Source organism: Capricornis sumatraensis, chromosome 5 (assembly GCF_032405125.1).
Source record: "Capricornis sumatraensis isolate serow.1 chromosome 5, serow.2, whole genome shotgun sequence".
NCBI lineage: Eukaryota > Metazoa > Chordata > Mammalia > Artiodactyla > Bovidae > Capricornis > Capricornis sumatraensis.
Window position 1 is genome coordinate 27395637 of NC_091073.1, and position 12360 is coordinate 27407996.

Genomic DNA, 12360 nt, shown 5'->3' on the forward strand with positions numbered 1-12360 from the left:
TGCCTTTTCTATAACAGTGGTTGCTCAGATTTTAAAATATGGTTTTAGTGCTTATGATTTGTAGCTAGTTCTTAGACAACTTGATTTGAGACCAGCCACTCTGTAATCATTAGAAGAAAGAGAAAAAAAAAAGGTCTAGACTTTTCATGAGATCTTTTTTTTTTTCCTTTTTCAGGAAACTGAACTTAAATATGCTCAATTTTTCTAGATGGCTATGCATTGACTAGAAATTACCATGATTGGAACGTATATTAAAAATAAAAAAATAGTTATCCACAGGATAAAATTTAGCATTTTTTAGATCACTATCAATTATCATTTAAAGATACTGTCCTCTGTTACATGAATGACAGTGGGAAATTATGATACAGCCTGATAGAACTAAAGAAGTAATAACAATATTTTATCAGCATGCGGCTGCTGCTGCTACTAAGTCGCTTCAGTCGTGTCCGACTCTGTGCGACCACATAGACGGCAGCCCACCAGGCTCCCCTGTCCCTGGGATTCTCCAGGCAAGAACACTGGAGTGGGTTGCCATTTCCTTCTCCAATGCATGATAGTGAAAAGTGAAAGTGAAGTCACTGACTCGTGTCCAACTCTCAGCGACCCCATGGACTGCAGCCCACCAGGTTCCTCCGTCCATGGGAGTTTCCAGGCAAGAGTACTGGAGTGGAGTTATCAGCATGACAAAGTTGCAAATAAAATATAGTTTTAAATTATTACAGTGTTTAATCTGGAATTAAGATATTCAAAATTTATTTTTTCCCAGAAATCAGTGACCATATCTTTGTTTCTTTGTACAGGTAATTAAATTAATGGTCATTTAAAGTAATTGTACAAAGGATGACTAGATTTTTATATAATCTAGTACTGGATCTAAAAATTAATTTTCACAAAAAGCTGCAGTTTTTAATTATACATAGTCTAACATACTGTCATGCCCTCAGTTAGAAGAAAATACGGGTAAAATGAGATATATGTTTTCACACATGAAAGCAAAACTAAAGAAAATTTTTATGATATTCAAATGTCACTTAACAGCAAATTATTTTTTTCTTTATAAACACTGACATGGGCTTTTCACATTAGAATGTAAAACATTTCGACAATTAAAAAAGACACTTTGCAAGGACCTTACTATTTAATGCAAATACTATTGCCTGTTATAAAAAAACAGGAGTGCTTATTGTTATGCTGTCTTGTACAGAGTTCTCTGATATGAAATTATGAATTATAAAAATAACCTTATCTACCTAGACACATCCAATAATATTTAGTTTCACACAAGGTTTATTTGCTTACAAAACTTTCACTTGCCCTTCTTGCATTAATTACCATATTAAGGCCGATAATCTGAAAACCAAGGTAAGTTTCAGAGGATTCTAGCACTATGAATTATCATTCTTTTTCTCAAGACTGTCTTCCTTGGATATGGCCTGATTTCATATGTCTGAGTAGACAGAAATAGATGATAACTAGCTAGAGAAAACAATGTCAAACATTTAACAATAAGACCTATGGGTCTAGGCCTACATGTACGTTTATGTTAAATTAATGAAAACAGTCTACTTTATAGAATAAATGTAGTTTCACAATTCTACACATTGATTGAAGTTTAGGAAAATTAAAAATATTTTCCTATTAATGCATCATTATCATAAAAAGATATCATTCAATAAATTGATAGGAAGACATTGTTCAGTATCAAATAGTCTCTAGACAATCCTTAAATGATATTTAGTATATGTTTTATGCTGCTGCTGTTTGGAATTGGCTTTCTACATTCAACACGTTTTCTAATAATACTTTTCTGTTGACCTTTTATCCAGACCTTCCTGGATTCATTTATTCATCACTCATGCAATCAACTTTCAGTGAGAACATTAACTTTCATATTCTGTGTTTATCTTAAAGATACAACTATGAACATGATTATCTTTGTCTCTAAGGAGCTCAGAATGTTAAAGTTTATGGGCATATAAAATAATTAAAAAGCTAATTCTCTAAATTAAATATGACTGAAATATTGTGAAAAAACAGTTTGATGAATCTCCTGCTTTTACCTCAAGGGTCCAGAAAGCTTTAGACGAGAAGGTGACATCATAATGGATAAGAAGAAGACAAACAGGATGAAAGTGAGACAAGTTCTGGGGCAGGTTTTTAAGAGTTCAGTGTGACCTGGAGGGGTAGGGATGGGAGGAGAAAGGGAGGGTCAAGAAGAAGGGGATATATATACACTTATGACTGATTCCTGGTGTTGTATGGCAGAAACCCAACACAACACTGTAAAGCAATTATGCTCCAAGTTAAAAAAAAAAAAAAAAAGCATGCAGAATGACTTAAAGAGATTGCTAAGCATGGGCTAACTAGGGGTATGCCAAGTTAAGGGGTTTAGACTTGATATTACAGATTTACAGGATGCTATAGAAGTCTGTTAGCACTGGAGGGATGTGGCCAGTCTTGTTATATGGATAAAATAACATAAATGAATAACTGAGTGGCAATGGCGAAACTGTTAGTGCTATGGACAGAAGTGTGGTAACTGGAATAGTGCAAGTGAAAAAGAATTGAAGGCCTAAACCAAGGGGCAAAGAAAATGGAAGAAGAGGCTTAATTTAAGAGACATAAATTAGGGTGCATCAATACGAACTGGTAGTATTAGATAACACTGATTTCTGCCATACCTGCATTATCTGGAGGTATATGTGGTGATATCAAAGGGAAAGAAAGGGGGACTATGAGTTTATGAGTTTACATTTTGACAGGTTTGGTGATATTTTCAAACTTCACTGTATTGAAGTTTGAAAATTATATATATGACTTCAAATTGCATGCAAATGATTACTCCCATTTTTTTTTTCCCAAAGTTCTTCATAGCTTATCCAGGATGATGAGGAGATTCTATAAGCTAACCAAGATATACTTACTTTAGCAAACACATCACAAGAAACAGAAATTCTGAGAATTTACATTCAGTCTTTTTTCACCATATTAGTTAGCATTACTGCTCATGTGCAAAAGCTGCTTTAAATTCCCCATTATTACAACCATTTTATGTTTCACTTAGATAAATATATGGAGGCAATAAAAAGCACATAGGATCAGATTCCACATGACAAATTAAAAGCTGTTAAATTTTATTTTTTTCAACCAAACTGGTTTTTAGGTTGTAGAAATGCAAAAAGCACATTTAAGCATGTATGCTATTTATTTTTATGGCTCACATTAGAAAATGATCCAAATAATTCAAACTCAAATTTGTCAGAGGAAACATATAGCTTTGGATTTGAAGAACAAGGTAACAGGACATTTAACCCACTATGAAATGTTCACACCACAGTCAAATTTATTGTACTCTTAGACAAGTTTTGTGATTACAGGTATGATGACATAAGTCCTCCAAAAAAAAATTAAAAACAGTTATTCATCCTATTATAATTTTAAGCTATTAATATAGTAAATCCTATTTCAATGAATTTAATTGTAAGTCTACAGCCTTCAGTTTAATATTTAAAGTGCTTGGCTACCAGATGTTCAAGTAAAAATGAAATTAGCATTGATTTGCCAGGCATTCTTTTTTCTTACTACCAGTGATTTTGCTTCTTTTGCACATTCTCAGGAAAATGTGAACTATCAGAGGTATTGCTCAGAAAAACAATTATTCTTGCCACAGTGAAATTTAGGTAATATTTAGTTCGACAAGTTTTGTTCAAATAGGCATTTTAATTTCTAGCCATATATTTAACCTTAGAACTTGTCTTCCTGGTTTACAACTTTTTTTGAACTTTTGTCTGCTAAGTAATGATAATGTCGCAAACATAAAACAAGCAAAACATGAACTGCCGGTGCAATTCCCAAAAAAGAATACCGAGGAACCTAATTAGATATGAAGTTCACTTTAACAGAGATACAACATAAAAAGGGTGAAATTGCCTCATTTACCTTACTGTAGCAAACTTGAAAGTCATAAACACAGAAAAAGCTTTAATTCAGTCAAATTACTCAAATATCATTTTTTTCTCTCACAGGTGTGCACCTTTTTTTTTTTTCATGTATTTAGTGGTGATGTAGGAGATACTGGAAGACCATTTATATACGTGTAAAACTGAAGTCTACTAATAGACAACTGAATCCATTATCAGACATCCTTAGCTAAGGGATTATATCTATACTATCTGAATAACATGCTCATCAGATAAAATAAAATTCTGACCTTTGCTTTTCAAATGAAAGCAAAAACATGAAGTCCTCAGGAGCTTAGTCAAAATGGATTTTAAATGAATATTTTTTTACTCATTAAGCATGTTTCAAAAACCTCATTTATATTAGTTTGCCTTCATTTTTTCCCTGTTATCCTGTTATGTTAGCATTCCGAAGTCATTTCAAAACTTGTTTTAAAATTATTTTCTATGGAGAACAATGTTTCTAACATTTCATTCACTTTATTTTAATATTAAAAATTCAGTCTCACAATTTGATGGAATACTCTAGAAACAGGAATTTTGAATTTGGCTAACAATGTTGGTGATGAGAGATGTACTGTTGACTTATAGCAATAGGGTAAATGTTGAAAGTGGTACATTTATGTTGTAAAACTCAGTTCAGTTTTGTTTTTCATTGCCAAGAAATGTTACACCAAAAACAAGTAACAGAGTTACTCATTTATTCCTAAACGAGGTGAGGTGTTACTCTTAATATGATTATATCTTATAAAAAGAACTACATTTTATTGAAACCCTCAAATCTATGCTTTTTTTTAAATAGGAAGTTATATTCTCTCATAGCAAAAGAATAATGATGATAATACTAGTTCGTAAGGAAGAAACACGACTGTAATGACTACAGTGGAGTCACTTTATATTCATATGGAAGACAGCAAACATTCCTCATATTTGCAAACAACAGGTAAAGACACATTTTTTTTAATGATATATAAAAATGCTTGCATCTAATGTGCATCCTTAAGGCACACTTGTTAAGCCCTCAGGAGACAATGAAACATGCTACAGAAACTGCAGACAGAATCATAAAACATTCTATCTTAGTATCTAAAAAAAAAAAAAAGAGATGGGTAGTCTAAAAATGCAATTTTTAACGTGAATTACTTGTATAAGATCAAAGTTGCTCATATGTAAGATGAAAGCTGCTCTCAAAATTGAATATTTTAGTATGTTTTAATTCTCTTGAAGAAAGAAAAAGAATATGTGATTATATAAGACTATTTTTATATAAAAGGACTTTCTTCCTTAACAGAAAACAATTATTTCTTTCCTAAATATTCTTTCTCCTGCTTTTTGATTCTGTGGTAGCTCAGTTGGTAAAGAATCCACCTGCAATGCCAGAGACCCCAGTTCAATTCCTGGGTGAGGAACAGCTACCCACTCCAGTGTTCTGGCCTGGAGAATTCCATGGACAGTGGAGCCTGGCAGGCTACAGTCCATGAGAACGCAGAATCAGACACGACTGAGCAACCCACACTAGAAAGAATTAGGAGTGTTAGAATGGAAAAGTATAAAAGCAGTACTAATGTCATATTACAGAATCTAAAATTCTAAAATCTAAAATCTAAAAATCTAAAATATATATACATAGTAAGACCTCAAAGAACAAGGATGAATTAATAATTAAATGAAATGTGTTTAAATGGGTGTTCAAGATGTTTAGAACTTAGTATCTTTCAATAGCAACTAGATCTCTATTATTAAAATAAGTATTTCATAATCATAAAATATTCTTAAAGAAAATTATTAGGGAGATTAAATGAAATCTGTGATTGTAATATTTGTATGGTCATTCAGCATGGCACTGTCACAGGTGAACCCAAAGAGGTTTAAAGTCACTCACCCAACCTAATATGGGAAGCAGCAAAATCTAACGCAGAAATTCTACCTTTTTTCCCATACTGCCTCTTATTAAATATAATAATGAATGCAGCATCACATGAACCCTTTTTCTAAGCCATTAGGGAAATGTTAGAGGTCAGATGGGTGATCATCACTAAATGACTCTTTTGTTCATATTTCTATTTTGAAAGTATTTTTAACTCCCTTTCTTGAAATAAGTCAATTAAAGATGACAATGTAATCTCTAGAACAGACCAATGGGACCTGAGAGATGTTCCATTATAAACAAAAGACATGTGAAAGCAAGGCTCATTCTTTCTCAGATGGTAAAAAATCTGCCCGCAGTGTGCAAGACATGGGTTTGTTTGATCCCTGAGTCAGGAAGATCCCTTGGAGAACGGCATGACAACTCACTCCATTATTCTTGCCTGGAGAATCCCACGGACAGAGGAGCCTGGTGGGCTACAGTCCATGGCGTTGCAGTCCATTACTGGATCTCCACTCATGTGAGATTTGTTAATAAACTCATTATTTACTTCATATATTCTGTCACGTGTAGCCAAAAGCATACTGACAGCACTGTCCATTATAGTTCAACAGAGAATTTTCACAATATTATTACCAGTGAGATATTTGGAAAACCCAAAAGATATATATATTTGTTATACAATACAATTTTTCTAGATGTGAAATTTTGTGGTAGCTGAATTAAGGGAGTTAAGGTAGTGAATTTCTGTTTAGCATAATTCCCTGTGCTTATCCTGTGACTAGATATGCAAATATCACTGAAAAGTTATCACCTTAAATTTTAAGGAATGATTTCTATGTCTATAGACTTGAAATAACCTCAGCAAAAAAGTCACAAACCACCCCTTTTTGAAGTGTTCCTAATTTGCAACTAATACTGTTATCATAGTTATAGACTAGAAACCAGCTGGTAAGTTCACACTTCCCACTTTCCTCTGTCCCATATCAAAAACTTAGAAATCAAGTCAATGATATTTGAATTAATAAAATAGACCATGATATCTGAGACTATGTACAAAAATATTTAAGGGAGAATATCTCTCACTAATATAAATAGGAACACCTTTTACACAGCCTAGCTGAAGTTGACAGTGAAACTGTAATGAAGGTTTATAGGCCTCAATATAAAATAAAGGTCTACTTCTTTCCAGTGGATTATTGAATTCATAAACAGAAAATTTCCCTAATATAAAAATTCCCTTCAGTATGTATAAAAGCAAAACAAGGTGTGTGTGCGCGGTCAGGCTCTTCAGTCATGTCCAACTCTTTGTGACCCAGGCTCCTCTGTCCATGGAGAGGAAAGCCCTACAAATGCAGGAATTAGGAACTTTCCATGCCTAACTCTGAACGTCAGGGGAAAGGAGAGAAACTTCTGCTCTCTACAGGGGAAATTCATTTATCCATATTCTGAACACCTACTCTAGACATGAAACTGTGACAGACGATGGGATTAGATCTGCACACAGGACAGAAGTCTCTGCTCACATTACACTGAACTTCTAGTTAGGAAAAAAAAAAAGTATATGAAATGATTTAATATCAAATGTGATGAGTTCTAAACAGGAGGTTCATAGGATGCAATAAGAGTAAACACGTTAACAAGGAAATGCAAATTTCTTTAAGGAAGGAAATTGGCTGGGTTTTTCAGAGTCTAAGACCCATCCCTTTCCTTTGCTCTAATACCATAGTTAATAAGCAATCTGGAGCTATTCTAAAATTCCATGGATTTTGATATCATGAATATGATGTCTTGAATTATGGAACTGTTCATTCTACTCTGGGGAGGAATCACCACTATTTTCCCCCTATTTTAAGTGGCTCAGAGGTTAAAGCATCTACCTGGAATGCAGAAGACCTGGGTTCGATCCCTGGGTCGGGAAGATCCCCCTGGAGAAGGAAATGGCAACCCACTCCAGTACTTTTGCCTAGAGAATCCCATGGAGGGAGGAGCCTGGTAGGCTACAGTCCATTGGGTCGCAAAGAGTAGGACACAACTGAGCGACTTCACTTCACTTCTTCATACATTTTATTATATGGTAACTTCAGCAAGTGATTAACAGCTCGATCACTTCTGGATGTCATTATACAATGATGTTTTTCTATTTTCTAAAAATGAGGATGAAATTGGGCTAGGATCACACAGTCAACATACTGCTCCCTGAGAAGATGTCTATAAGACAGCTTTAAAGGCCGCTAATCCCCACAAGACAACTAGCTTGATAACAAATCGAGTATGTTGATCTAGATAGTAAAACAATTTCTTGCTATATCCTCTCTCTACTATTTGCCAGTTGACTTTCTTGGTTATATTTGTCTCCGTCTCTGTCTCTCTCTTTTCTCTGTTTTATTTACTTTTATGGAATGTACTAAGCCAATCAAGTATTTAAGCACTAAATACAAGAATATAAGGCCTTCCAAGGTGGCACTAGTTGTAAAGAGCCTGCCTGCCAATGCAGGAGACACAAGAGATGTGGGTCCAAACCCAGGGTCAGGAAGATCCCTGGAAAAGGAAACGGCAACACACTCCAGTACTCCTGCCTGGAGAATCCCAAGGACAGAGGATCCTGGTAGGCTCCAGTCCATGGGGTCACAAAGAGTCATTAACAAGACAGCAACTGTGGCAGTTTCCCTAGTTTCAGGGAATTTAACTAAATGTAATAGTTTCAGTAGACTTACAGTAAAAACAGCTTCAGTTTTCTGACCCGACTCATGGACAAGTCTTTAAAGCTAGAATATGAATTAATTTATAACTTTGTGCATTTGACAATTATGAGAAGGAGTCAACATTATTAAATTAATTAACTGTTTAATCGCATTTGCTCTGCATGTTAAAATATTAATGACATCTGAAATCACTAAACTTGTTTCAAACATAGGGAATTCAACATGTGAAAAAGATTACATGAATTATTTTGCAAAATACATCTACTTTTCATTATTGAAAGGCCAATTAATTCTTTTCTATTACTATCCTCTGTGTCATAGAATAGCTTGCAATCAATAATGATGAATCATTAAAACATATTTCACCTTGCTATATTTTTAATCTGTTTCTCTTAAAGAATTTTTAGATGCTGTATTTTGTAAAACTTACAAAAAATAAAGAAAAAAAGTTACATGTATCTAGCTCCTTCACCAGAGATGGCAATGGCACCCCACTCCAGTACTCTTGCCTGGAAAATCCCATGGATGGAGGAGCCAAGTAGGCTGCCATCCATGGGGTCGTTAAGAGTCGGGCACAACTGAGTGACTTCACTTTCACTTTTCACTTTCATGCATTGGAGAAGGAAATGGCAACCCACTCCAGTGTTCTTGCCTGGAGAATCCCAGGGACTGGGGAGCCTGGTGGGCTGCCATCTGTGGGGTCACACAGGGTCGAACATGACTGAAGCGACTTAGCAGCAGCAGCAGCAACAACAGCTCCTTCACACATTATTTCCCTTGCCTATATTCTGTTGAGGACTAACACAGCTTCACAACTTAAAAAAAAATTACTTCTAATACAACTTGTTTCTACTCTCTGAATATTAGTTAATGTTTTACTTTTGTTTTTCCTCACACATCAGCAGTCATTTTCTAATTCTGTAGCAAGAACCACAGCTGTGCATTTTGAAAATGCTATTCACCTTAAAACTTCTCTCAAGCTGGAATTAAAAATGAGACAATCCTCCTTTTCCCAATGCTATAGAGGGATGGTTTTACCAACACATTAATTATTTGTACAAAAATGATAAGGATACGAATCAGACTACTTGAGTTATATGAAAATACTGATATTTTCCATCAAATTGAAGAATTATGTAGTCTAACACATGAATAAGTAAATCTATTACTATTTAGATTGTGTTTTTTGTCACTGATTTATATCCTGAGGGACCCAGATGACTCCCTGAAATATCATGACCTGTTTTTGTTTCCAGTCAAGATACTAAAATTTATATAAAATATTCAGGTTGACTTGTATATGAACTAATTGACAGATGTAGGCATTATTTTTTGGAGATTAATCATTGTGCTGGTACATTCAAGTACACGTTAGACAATTCTAAGAAAGATTTCCACGTCTGTTCTCTCTAGCATTATCTATTTTTTATTTAAAAATTATGCCAAGCCCATATTCTATGTTCTACTGTTTGAAATTATGCTCAAATAAGCAGATAATAAGTGGAGATGAATTACAGTTGAAGATATTTTATAAGATAAAACTTTTTCCAATCTGCATTACCATCAACAAATCAATAAAGTAACATTTTTTGCTATAGTAATATACTTAGCAACACGTTGCATCACTTCCCAAAATTTAAATAAAAAGTCATCTGTATTTTTCAGCTGAGGAAGAACAAAATGATACCTTTGTTCACAAAAATTTTGCTGAATCCAGATACAGTACTGAAGTCATTTCATACTGAATATTATTGGATATTTATAGTCACTCGTTTAGGTTAGTGACTCAGTGATGTTTCCTATTATGAACAGACTATAGAGATTGCAGAGGATATCTTGTTATTTTTATCAATCAATATGAAAATAAATCTATCGGAGGCTCTTTTTAGTAAGTCGTCAAATGTAAAATAATTATAAGATTATTCATATGTATGTAATATGTTTTATTATTGCTAAATCTTGACAGAATTCATTATTATGGATTCATGGATATATTCATGGAAAAAATATCTTACATAAAAACTCAAATAAACTTTTTGGACAACTCAATACATGGATGAGCAGAAACACTACTTGTCCCTCAGTCTTTTCCCTAAAAATTTAGAACCTAACCATTTGAGACAGATGACAAGAAAAAGTGACTTCCTTAAGAATGTAAAAATGAAGATCAAAGAAAGGGATGTCTATTAATTTTTCTCATTCATTCATTTATTCAACAAATATTTTATAAATACCTCTTATGCGCCAGAAATTGTTCCAATTGCTGCAAGTTCATTAGTGATTAAGTTCCTGCTCTTATACAGCTCACAGCCTTTATTTATCGAAATGTGAGATTAGATCGCCTATTATCTCTTAGAATTGATGAACCACTCTCTCCGTTTCTTCTCATTCTTAGAGCACAGTGTATATAAAATAAAAATCCAAAGCAAATACAACAAATCATAAAACATATATATCAGCCAATTCCTGAACTAGCTTCAAAATTAAATTATACTTGCATTTATAATTAATTAAAATATTACCGAATACAACAGTAAGATTGTTTAACAGACACAAATTCTTCCCCATCCTGCATAAATGCCATTATGCAACAGGAGTATGGTACATTTCCTTTCCAGAGGAAAATCTTTTTCTTCACCCCCCTTGCATCTAGACTAGCCCTAGTGATTGACCAACAGAATAAAACAGAAATGATGCTGTGCAAGTTCAAGAGCTTAGGCCTCAACAGCTTTTTAAAGGCCACCCTCCCTCTCATGGAGCACTGTCTTAAGAACCTCTTGCCTAGGGTGGAAAATGATGGGATGAGAAAGATCTAATATTCTAGTTGAGCCCAAGCCCAGCAAATCCACCAGCTTATTGCAGCTGAAGAGTTGCCTTGCTAACCCCAAAAGTATGAAAAATAATAAATTGCTGTTATTTTCAGGCACCAAGTTTTGGTGTGGTGAGCTGTGTAAAAATGCATAAAAGACACAGACTTATTACACATAAGTGTAATACACATGATACATTACTACACATTATAAGTTTTATAATGTGCTAAACAAGATGGCTGCCCTCTATGGGGTTGCACAGAGTTGGACACGACTGCAGAGACTTAGCAGCAAGCATAACATATAAAGAAGTCAGCAAAAGCTTCCATCAATTCTGCCTTAGAGACTCTGCCCTACAGTATAGTGGGAAAGATAGTAATTCCTTAAGCACACACAAGTGAAATTGCTATGGTACCATGGGAAGGAGGAAAAGTGAGAATGTTTTCATGAGAGGTTATAATTACTAGGAGGGAAGCACATTTCTAGTATAGGTGACAGCACAAAGGCCCTGTGGCAGAAAACATACCCAAAGCCAAGTGGAGGAGACCAAACAACCCAGACTAGAATGTTAGCTCAGTGTGTCTAAGTGCTACTAGAGGAGGCCAGACACTTTGCTGTGTAGTATATTTTTCTTATGATGAATACTGTCAGTGGCAGCACTTATACTGAATTTGTATTTCTTTGTCTATGTATATTATTTCTTTTGATACAATTATTTGCTGCATGAGCATTCAGGAAGTGGCAGCAAAATACATTCCTAAAAGATCAGCAGATAAATGCTTGAATTTCATTGTTAAAACCCTGTGCATAACCAAAGCCTCAGAGCTGAAACTAAGTAACCTGAATAAATTTAATAATGGAAATGAATTAGAGAGAAGAGAGCTCTGGTAACTGTGGTTGTATTTGTCTTTCAATTGAATGATTTAGACTTTTACACAGATGAAGAGGAATATGATAGGGCAATTAAATACAGTAATAACCAGGCAAATCAACAAGTCTCTGTTGTACAAGTTGAC

General features: G+C 34.3%; 1 protein-coding gene across 6 annotated transcripts in view; it reads right to left on the reverse strand.

Annotated features, from left to right (window-relative positions):
• DGKB (diacylglycerol kinase beta) overlaps positions 1-12360 on the reverse strand; it is a 799100-nt gene that overhangs the window by 224603 nt on the left and 562137 nt on the right. The window lies entirely within an intron of this gene.